The sequence below is a fragment of the Pteropus vampyrus genome, unplaced genomic scaffold, assembly GCF_000151845.1.
Source record: "Pteropus vampyrus isolate Shadow unplaced genomic scaffold, Pvam_2.0 Scaffold75, whole genome shotgun sequence".
NCBI lineage: Eukaryota > Metazoa > Chordata > Mammalia > Chiroptera > Pteropodidae > Pteropus > Pteropus vampyrus.
Genome location: NW_011888856.1, coordinates 1,279,922 through 1,291,187, shown reverse-complemented (window position 1 = coordinate 1,291,187; position 11,266 = coordinate 1,279,922). Strand labels below are relative to the sequence as shown.

At 43.2% G+C, this 11,266-nt stretch overlaps 1 protein-coding gene and 1 long non-coding RNA gene across 3 annotated transcripts in view; one reads left to right on the top strand and one right to left on the bottom strand.

Moving 5' to 3' along the window:
• The window catches only part of RP9 (RP9, pre-mRNA splicing factor), a 167,805-nt gene that overhangs the window by 135,302 nt on the left and 21,237 nt on the right, over window positions 1–11,266 (top strand). The window contains exon 6 of one of the 2 annotated variants that reach the window (XM_023532026.1): window positions 5,965–6,377. The exons of the other annotated variant lie outside the window; for it this stretch is intronic. The gene's annotated coding sequence lies outside the window, so the exon portion shown is untranslated. Of the gene's footprint in view, window positions 1–5,964; window positions 6,378–11,266 lie in introns of those variants that run through there. 2 annotated transcript variants of the gene reach the window in all.
• Window positions 4,703–11,266, bottom strand: part of LOC111741246 — a 17,428-nt gene continuing 10,864 nt past the window's right edge. The window contains exon 2 of the long non-coding RNA XR_002780937.1: window positions 4,703–6,379. This is a non-coding gene — a long non-coding RNA (uncharacterized LOC111741246). The remainder of the gene's footprint in view (window positions 6,380–11,266) is intronic.

The window sequence follows — 11,266 nt, the reverse complement described above, 5'->3', positions numbered from 1 at the left end:
AAGTGCATTAGATTTAATCATAAAAACCTTCCTCCTCTCTCCCCCACTCAGTTCCCTCCCCCAGTGGCTAACAACATTCCCACTTTCTTGTGAAGTCATCCAGAAACATTTTACATATCATAAGCATTTTTTTAACATAAATGTAGCATACTATACACATTTGTTGGCATAATATTTCTTTTTCATTTTTTAACTCAACAGTATAAAGCATGTTGGGCCTTGCTGCACACCAAAGGCCTGTGTTCATAAACCCCCGGCATGATTTTTTTTTTTTTTTTTTTGCGGAGAAGGGTAAATATCATATAATAACAGTGAAAAATCATGTATTTAACTTGCTTAGAACTTATTGCCATTATCCCATGATTATTTTTATTCCCAGAATAATTGGCTCTAAAAAATATTACGGATAAAGGGATTTGTGTACTACCCACATCTCAAGATACATCCTCATCCTGTTGGCTAAGCACAGACCACTTGAAAACTTCTGGCTTTGTGCTGCAGCCGAGGCAGCTCGGCAGGCTAGGGAGGGTGTCTGTTCTTTGATGAGCCAAAGCAGTTGGATCCTGCTTATGGGCAGGTTCCTCCCTCTCCACCAGGGTCTGTTGCTGTTTCATTGCTCAGGGTCCCAGAACCTGACCATTCCCTCTTTCTCTTTCCCTGGGGTCTGGATTACCCGCCTCTTTAAAGAGTAACTGATGCAGGCTGGGCTGGCTTCCCCAACTCTCTTTAGTAACTGCTCCTGGCCCTGGCCTTAGAAATATATCTTAGTAACACAATTGGCCCAGATTGGAACCTTGTTATTTCTGAAAACCCTAAGGCCAGTTAATTCAGCCATGCCTTACATTTAACCCTTGGCATCCTAGCTCAGCATGCAGCAGAAAAATTTGTCCTTCTAGAAATTTTCTTTATTCTGCTGGTTCCCACTTACATTAAACATTGTTACAATTTGGAACATCAAAGACTGGAATGTGTGCAACATCAGAATCACCTGGAGGGCCCGTTAAAACAGGTGCCTGTGCCCTACCCCTAGAGTTTCAGAATTTCTGATTTACCGGTCTGGGATAAACTGGTGAAATTTGAATTTCTAACCAGTTCCCAAAAGATGCTGTTGGTTTGGGGACCAGACTTGGAGAACAGGAGCTCTAAATGATTAACCTCTTACCGAAGGCTTCCTCCACTTCCTGTTTTAACCGGAATCTCGCCGTCCACTGCAGCCCTTGCAAGTTAATTCTTGTCCCTTCTCCTTCACTCCAGGTTTCTCTGTCTTCTGTTTCTGGCCTAGATTCTGTGGCCTGCCTCTCTAGCCTGTCACCTCCTTTCGCCCAGCTTACCTATAAGAACCTCAAACCACACTCTTCCTCCTCTGCTCCAATTCCCCAACCACTCAGTCCGTAAAGCTGATGAATCAAATTTCTTCATCCCCAAATCTCTCCCCTCGGACTCTGTACTCTCAACTCCTGTTCAGGAAGCCACCAGACCTCCCTGTACCAAGGTTTCCTACAACCTGTCATCATGGTTGTAACAGAATTGTAAAACCACTCCAAGGCTGGCAGCCTAAATCCATGGGACTATGCGACTATAATTATAATGGATTTTACTCCCATGATTAGATTGTTACAAGACACAGATGACCTTTTCAAAAGGTGATTATTTGGGTAGTCAGTCAGGACCAAATCACATGAGAGTTTTTTAAACCATGGGGGGTTTTTTTGTAGGTAGCTACGAGGAATTCAGATTTTGAGCTTGAGAAAGACTTGATGTGCTCTTGGTGGCTTTAAAATGAAGGGCCATATGGCAAAGAATGTGGCAGTTTCTAAGAGCTGAAATCAATCCCTAGCTGACAGCCAGCAAGGAAATGGGCACCCCAGTCCTATACTCACAAGGAACTTAATTCTCCTCACTGTTGCAATGACTTTGGACACATAATCTTCACCAGAGCCTTCAGGCAACAGCCTTGGCCTGCCCACAATTTATGTGGCATTTTAGGAGGTGTTAAGCAGAGAAGCCAGTCTAGCCTACCTAGATTTCTGACCTACAGACCTGTGAGATAACAAATAGGCATTGTTTTTAGTTTTCACTTTTTAAAAAATTCACGACCTTTTTTTTTACAACAGTTTTCACAACAGAGTTGAGCAGAAAGTACAGTAATTTCCCATATATCCTCTCTCTCTCCTCCGACCTGTGTCGACACTAACGGTACGCTTGCACAGTCAGTGTGCTAGCCAGACACTGGTTCCCACAGGTTTCTGCTCCAGTAAGTTGTGATTCTCTGTATCTGCCGACCTCTCCCGTTTCTGGGTCAGTAGTTTGCCCTGTGACCCTCAATTCTCTGATGGATTTAAGATTTGATTTTCTTAGTTTGCTCAGCTTTTTACTTGTTAGGCTGGAGTGAAGACTTCTAAGCTCCTCACGTGCCAGATAGAAACCAGAAGTCAATAGGTATTGTTTTTAGCCACTACATGTGTGGTAATTAGCAACTGTCTACAAGTCCAGAAGCTTCTTGAGGGCACAGACTGTCTTTTTTGTTGTATGCTCACTTAACACGTGTCACACATGGTGGTGTTCAGTGCGAATTAATTAAAAGTATGGTTACGTCCCCCAGTTGGAATGATTTGGAAGTTGTAGTGGACGATGTATTGTGCCCTTGTATCTGCCTCCCAACCCCTACCCTTGCCTTCAAGGACTAAAAAAGTATTTACTCTCCCCGCTGCTGGGACCATTGACAGCTGACAGTTTACAACTAACTTTGCCTTCCCAGTGATTCTTCTTTCTTGAAGAAAACTCGTCTACCCAAGGTCATGCCTCTTTTACAGGAGCATCTTGTATCACAGTGACCGGTCAATGCTGGGATGTAAGGTGTGGCCTCTGGCCCCAGCTGGGGCAGCTGCAGGGTTGTCGCAGTTCAGGGAGTCTCAGAACGGGCGAAGGCTTTTGTTGTGACTGTGTGAATGCCACTTCTCCCTCTGCTTGATCTTGCTTGTTTTGATCCCTCAAAGATGTCATTCCTCAAAGCCTTCCCCATTAAATTTCCTGCACACAAATCTCCATCTCAGAGGCTGGTCCCAAGGAAATCAACCTGCCACAGGGGTGCAGTAGCCACTTGGGAAAATGAAAGTATAGGTCTTATCAGAAGTTAACCTTTCATTTTGAACTCCGTTTTCCAAACGTCTGCTTGGCTTTTAATCTAGCCTCTAGGATAAAGGGAAGACTCTGGGAAGGATTACAAACCAGGAAAGTGTTCGCTAGAACTAGCCTCCTCTTTCTGTGCTTCCTCTTTCATATACTGGCACTGGCATCTTCCCCAACTTCTAGGGTCTAACACCTTCCTACTAGCCAGGGAGCCACAATTAAGTGCCTTGAGTTAATGCACCCATAACACTTCAAACTCATACTTCGCAAGTGTCAAAAAGGCAATCAGATTCAACTCATTCATACTAACACACCAAGGAAAAGCCATTCCTTCCTTTTCTCACGGGAATTCATGGGTGAATGAATCAGCAGTTTCCGGTGGGAGCAGAGTTAGAGCAGTGGAATGCCTTCCTGGTGCCCATGAAAGCGAGGAAGTCGGGTGCTCTGGGCTCCGGGCTTCCCTAGTCTTCAGTTCTGTAGTCAAAGCGTTCTTTTCTCAGCCCTTCCTCCGAGGTGTGTTTGCTGGGCTGGGAAGGGCGGGAACCGTGACCTCAGCGCAAAAGCTGTTAATCTAAATCGACACTAAGCCATTCATTTACAAATGCTGAGTGTCCGGTTCAGCTCTAGACTAACTATTCCAAGGAAGGAGATTCCGCAGTGGATTCCGCTCTAAGGAATATATGGTCTCCTTGGGGGTGAGAATATTCCAGGTCTCACGTGTTATATCCTGAAATGGGGTATGAAAGTGAAAACGCAGGCGATATTGGAACACAGAGGACAGGGGTCGGAGGTGTTTCCCTGGAGTATTAAACCAAATCTTGAAGTCGGGGGCAAGACGAAAGTCATAGACCTTCTCATTCAGACCAATTTTAGGAACAGTATCTTGTTTGCCTTTTTGCATCTCACCTGAAAAAATGATTGTTATCTACTTGTTCCATCTCGAGAGGTACTTGGTTACTATAGGGAGTTAAAAATATAGGGTAGTGTCATCACAGGGTAACATAAGAGGCAAAACCAGCGGCCCCACTTGTATGTATTACCATACTGTCCATACAGTACCCAGCCAGCCTTTCTTGAAGGCACACCCATGCTCTCTCCCACATCTGCCCTGTTCTTTCAAATAACCTTGGGAGAGCCTTCAACCACAGATAAACATTTCTGGCACCTAGTGAGACAACCTGTATGATTTGTTGGGAGACTCGTTTCTAGGTCCAAGGTTCTGAGTACAGAGAACTTTTGTTTGCAGAAAGCTTCCTGTTTCTAGGAGCATACAGCAGTTGGAAGTAAAGGACATGGTACCAGAATCCACCCTGGACACATCAGTGTTATTATCTGGTCTCTCCATCTGTAAAAATGAGCAAGGCATAATCTCTATCCCCAGGGCAGGTCCTGTTTATGGAGAATCCTTCAACTGTTCATTCTGTCAACTCCACCATCCCTTCGCTTTATCTAAAGGTCCCTAGAAATTATAAAACAGGATACATATAGAAGCATACACAGATGACCCGACAACTTTATTCGTGGTATTATCAGTCATGTGCCCATATTGGGAAAGGAAGAAAATGCTTAAGAATTGCACACATGCAATTCAATTTATTAACTGCTTTACAACTTAAAATTCCAGTGGCTTGACAATGTCACATTTTCTTAACTTGGTTGTTGGTATAATAGCTTTATTAGTTCAAACTAAGAGAGATATCAGTGTTCTAAACCAAACATGACATTGCAACATTTACATTCATCTAGCCTTTGTAGATGAAACTCAAATTAGTTTTCTATGAAATAACAAAACATATTTCCTTAAAATGGTTGTGTAACAGACTCAAGATATACAGGGACTCATTACCAGCATCTTTAGTTTTCATTTTTAGGAGAAAGCTAAAAGTCTTGAGTTCCTCCTTGTTACCTTTCTACTGCCTTCTGGTGATGACTCTGGGGAGCCCTCCAGCTCTGCATCCTGCTACCAGCTCCTATCACATTGGATGGCTTTGTCAACTTTGTTCAACTGGGCCACACAGGAAGTAGAGGGAACAGCTCCCCGGGGACTGCTGTGCTCTCCCATTTCATCCAGCTCCATATACCACACTGACTTTTCCCACGTCCCTTTTCTACTATCTTCTGGTGCTGAATCTGGGGACCTCTTCAGCTCTGCCTCCTGCCAGGGGCTCGTATCACACTGGATGGCTTCATCAACTAGGCCACCCAGGCAGCAGAGGGACCAGCACCCTGGGGATGGCCGTCCCTCTGTCCCACTTCATCTACTTTCTCAGGGAGGTTGTGGCTCCCCCTGCTGTTGTCTGGCTTCCTCTCCCCAGTGCTAAGGGGCTTCTGGGATTCAGACTGTATGTGTAGGTCCTTGACTGCTTCTGTGCTGGCAGACAGTGGTACTGGCTCCTGAAGCTTGTTGACACCTACACTAGACAGGTACAATTCTGAGCTCAGGGTATTCTGGATCTCATCTCTGTCTTTTACTCCATCTGGAGATGGCGGGATTTGGGGAACAGTTACGTACCTCTTCTTTTCTTTACCCAAGTTCACTTCCGTGGTTAGTCCTGACTTTAACATCTCATCCTATCTTAGAACATCATGGCGCTGCTCTGACTGGACAGCTCTTTGTTCATCTTCATATGTAACACGGTCTTCGCCCTCGTCGGGGTTACCCGGCATGCCCCAACTTTCCCATGAACTCTGTGAAATCCCACTGTGCAGTACCGCGTTCTCTGGCATGGCTTTACCGTAAGCCAGGTCATGAAAATGCAGTTTCTTTCAGAGTCTTCCAGAATTGTGTTACATGAGATCCTTTGTCCTCTCCCATCCTCATTTTCTTGTCCTCAGATGCAGAGCTTCCTCGAGGTGCATTTCCATGCAGAGGAGGTCTTACCATGCAGCTCCCGCTTCCGGGCAACAGAGGACCAAGCCCCATCTGTTTTTTCCACAAGATCGTCAGTTTCTATGTCAGTATTAGAGCAGAGATACCGGTCACCTGACCTACGTCACGGCTCTTGCCTTCTGATTCTAAGTCTTGTTTTTCACTCATTTCCTCAGCCTGCTGAGGTTCAGTTTGAGTCTCTTTTGTTTTCATTTTTTTTTCCCACAGTCACTACCGTGCCAGAACTGTGCTGAATCGTAACACACAGGGAGTACAGGTCTGTGGTCAAGGGTAGTGGGTGATGGGACTGAGGTATGAGGAAGCCAGGATACTCACTGAGCACCACTGAATGTGGAAAATACAGGCTTCCATTTCTGAATCCTAGAAAAAAGATATGGTAGTCATTTTGTCACCTGCAGCCAGTCACAACATTCAGCCAGGATGCACCCAGACGGCACACAGCGGAGCTGGTAACTGATGGCCCCTGGTTCCTCCCCAGACATCCCAGAATGATAAATGAAGGAGCAGTGACTGAAACGTGGGCCCCCGAACCCTTCTTCAGCACTAGAGTAAGCATCTGCTCTGACTGGTAGGTTCCCAGGCCACGTCAGTTACCCAGGACGTTATATCACTCAGACTTACTGACTCTAAATTAAAAGAGACTCAGCACACACTAAGCATAATTCAGGCCTGTCGCGGTTTCACAAAGAATAATTCATGTCAGGCCTTACAAAGTGAAGGGGAGCGAAAGTTCTTTGGATTCCAGAGCCCTTCTACACCTGCTTATTCGCCACCATTCACACACGTCCCCCCATTTCCACCCTTCAGGGGTGATCACTGCAACGGTGCCAGTAACAGACACGTTTTCCTCATGCAGATACGTCCTTGGGGAAGGCATCTGATTTTGCAGGAACAAATTTAACAGCTGACAAATGAAGCTACAACTATAAAGGAGGCAGCAGTTATGTTCAAATCAAACAGTACCGTAATAGCAGGTCCCTGCCACTAGAAACCACCCCAGAACCACTATGCAGTCGCCCACAGCAAAGACACAGGTGTAGCTAAGTTCTTTCTCCCTCACTAATCACCCACAGCTATCAAGTTTCCTCCTTTTAATGCCTCCCCTCTTCTGTTACCAATACAAAGGACCTGAAGTCCTCTCAAGTTTTTCCTGAATAAACTACTGGTAACTTCTTGACTCATCTCTCCAGCATCCCACAGCTCTGTGACCCATACCGCTTCCAGAGTAATCTTTCTCACCCACTTGGTCCCCTCACTCCTGTCACAGTATTTAAATGGCTTGTCACAGCTTGTCAGGAAATGGGGAACGATGGCCATGTTCCTTCAGATGGCATCAGGCCCCCATTACCTGGTTTTCCCCTTTTGCATCTCATTACTCTCCCACTAACACCACAGGCTCTAGCCATGTGGGTTCCTCCACGACACCGACTTCTCTTCCCTTTTCTGGGACATCCTCCGACTTTACTCCCAACTGCTACCAAAACCTAACTCATTTTTTTAAGAAAGGAAATCCTGCCATTTGTGACAACAGATGGACCCTGAGAGCATTTCACTAAGAGAAATCAGTTGGGCAGAGAAAGGCGATTGCTATAGGATCTCGCTTATATGTAAAAACTAGAAAAGATGAATTCATAGGAAAACAAAATAGTGGTTACCAGAGTCTGGGAGGTGAGGGCAATGGGGAGATGCTAGCCAGGGGAGGAACCCTAAGTCATCTCGCTATACAAAGGGGGAAACTGAGGCAAACACAATTTAATACTCATTTAAAAGAACCAGCCTATTTATAAGAACATAAATTCAGCCTTAATTTCAACTGTACAGCACTGTGTATTGTTTGTCCAATATTTAAAAGGTGGTAACTTCCTGATTCTGGATATGTAGGAAGGCTGAAAGTCACTCAGTCCTAAAAAGTAAAAAGCTGATCTGAAAAATGAAGACTCTTCTTAGATCCAGCATAGTAGTGAGGTTACAGGGCAAACTGCTACCCCCAATTAGAGAGACATGAGTATGGACAATCACAATTGACAAAAGCACAAACCCAAGATATAAACTTAATGGAAACTAGGAGTGGGCCAGGGAAACCTGAACTGTTACTGACAAACTGTAGGCTCGGGGGTGACAAATCCAAGAGTTAAAAACTTCGGGGGGTTGGGGGCAGTGTTCTTTTTTGAGTTTGACATGCAGTAGCTCAAGCAGTTTCTCAAGGTAAATCTAGGGGGGAAATCCCCTGTGCCTCCCACGGGGAAAGGAGAAAAAGAACCGTGACATACACCAGAAGCACTCTATTCTTCAAGGTTGGCCCTCAGAGAAGCTAGTTCACAGAGCTTAACTGACCTGGGGGAAGAGAAATACCTTTCTCCAGCCCACACTAGCCGCCCTTCCAAATTCAACGAGAGGGAGAAGGTAAAGCATATGTGTAGTTTAAAGTGCAAAGACAATCCTACTAAACGACAAACCTAATGACAGTCCTTTGATAACCGTAAAACTATGATCCCTTCTTCACCTCCAATAACTTCACACATCGCTAAAGGCCTAGTTAGGGCAATTCCTTTTACCCAGCACATAACACCTGGCAATTAAGAAAGCATTGCAAGGCATACTAAAAAGCAAACTTGTTTACAGAAAACTCACTGTAAACATAAAGACGTTGGTTAAACGTAAATGGATGGAGAAAGATGTATGATGCTAAGAAAGTGGGAGAAGCTGTATTTCACTTTAGACAGAGCAGAGACTTCAGAATGAGGAAAGTGATCAAGGATAAAGAGGGGCATTACCTAACAGGTCACTCTTCAGCGAGACATAAAAATCCCTAATGTGCATGCCCGTGACAGAGGGTGAAACTGTGTGAGGCGAAGTGATAGAGCTGCAGAAACAGACTACTTCATCCAAAAGAATACACTGTCTCACTCACATGGAACAGTCACCAAGACAGACACACTGTGGGCCATAAAGTATACTTTTACAAATTAGAAAAGTACATTATATAAGGTCTGCTCTTAGACAACAACTGATAATGTAGGAAAAACAAAGGTAGCTGTAAAACTCCAAAATATTTTGAAGTAAAACACACTACTAAATAACACATGCATGAATGAATGAAGAAATCTCAGGAGAAATTTAAGTTAAATCCAAAGTCAGAAAAAAAAATTAGAATAGAGTCAGTGAAATAGAAAACAAACCCAATAAGAGAAACCAATACCAAAAGCGGGTTCATTGAAAAGATCTATAAAGTTGATAAGCCTCTAGCCAGGGGAAATAAGAAAGACACAAATTATTAATATCGGATATGAAAGAGGGCACATCACTATTGATCCCACAGACATTAATAAGATACAGGAATACCATAAACTGTTCCCCTAAATTTCATAACTAGATAAAATGGACCAATAAAGCCTGAAAGACAAAATTTGCCAAAGCTCACACAAGAAGAAATGAGCGATCTGAGTAGGCCTATATCTAGCAAAGAAATTGAATCAATAACCTCCCAAAACAGAAAGCATCGGGCCCAGAGGACTCACTGGTAAATTCTAACATTTAAGGATTACAGATAGATGGACAACAAAACAGACAGCCCACATCAATATACTCAACTGATCTTTGACAAACTGGCAAAGGCAATCTAATGGAGCAAATACAGTCTTTTCAGCAAATGGTCCTGGAACAACTGGACATCCACAAGTAAAAAAATGAATCTAGACAGACACCTTACGCCCTTCACAAAAAATTAACTCAAAATAGGTAATAGACCTAAGTGTAAAATGCAAAACTGTAAGATGCCAATAAGGCAATACAAGAGAAGACCAAGATGACCTTGGCTATGGTGATGACTTTTTAGACGCAGCACCAGTGGCACAATCTACCTAAGAACTGATAAGCTGGACCTCATTAATATTAAAAACTCTGCAAAAGGCATATCTGCTAAAGAACTATTTTTCAAAATATTCAGAGAACTCTCAAAACATTAAGAGAACTCAAAAAAGAGGCCACAGACCTTAACAGCCACCTCATCAAAGAAGATATATGGATGGCAAAATACACATGTGAAAAGATGATGCTCCCCATCATATGTCATTAGGGAAATGAAAATTAAAACGAGATACAACTAAACACCTATTAGACTGGCCAAAATCCTCAACACTGACAACACCAAAGACTAGGGAGAATGTGGACCAACAGGAACTCTTTCATTGCTGGTGGAAATGCCTGTAGTGCATTTTCGCCTCTTTGAAATGACAGATGAGAATGATGCCAACATAGAAAAAGTAAAAATATAGAAATAGAGGGAGATAAGAGAATCAAATGATTTACGGCCTTTGATGCATTCCCTATCGAGCCAGCCTGAAGTGGCTTCACTCTTGGAATTCCAGGTCACACAAGACAATAAAGCCTATCAATTTTTTTTCACTAAAAAAAAAGTTGCAATTAAAAAAAAATATGAATCTTTTTCCTATACCCAGTACTCACGACTTTAATCCTCTTAAAACACAACTCCAAAGGACAAATATTTTAAACTTTAAGGGAATGGGGTGGTAAAAATGCAGAGGTAGACTATTAGCCTTTTAATTCAAAGAATGTTTAAGATACAATATGTATTTCTCTCTCTGAGGAATTTCCCTCTGTATCCAAGTTTTCCCTCACAATTTTTTCTTCTATACCATTTCAACATCTGTATTAGTTAGGGGTCTCCAGAGAAAGAGCCAATAGAATATTTATACAGATACAAAAATTTATTTAATAAACTGGCTCATGGGGAAATGCAAGTCCAAACTCTGACAGGTAGGCAGTTTCACTGGAGACACAGTGAAGAGTTGTAGTCTGTAGGCAATTCCTTCTTGCTCCGACTGCAGCTTTGTTTGAAATAGTTGCCACCAATAGCTCCTTTGAGGACTTCGATTTCTACTATGCAGCTGGGAGCAATGACTAATGAACATAAAAGAACTCCTTATCACACATAGTTTTTTACATGGAAACTGCATAATATACACAAAATGTTTTATCCACAGGAGGGGACATAAAAGTTTGTGTTTAACATTATCTTTGCTACTGGAGGTATGAGAAGGGAGAATCACCCCCTTAAAGCCTCATGTCCAGCCTACAGCCCCTGTCCTGCCCTGCCTAAACCCCTTCCCATTAAACCACCACACTGAATGAAATCTTAGATGTCTACCTTCCAAACATTTTCAAGTCTTGCTTGTCAGTCTCCCCCAAGAGTAGCCTTTTGACCTCAATGTAATAGCTTTTACTATT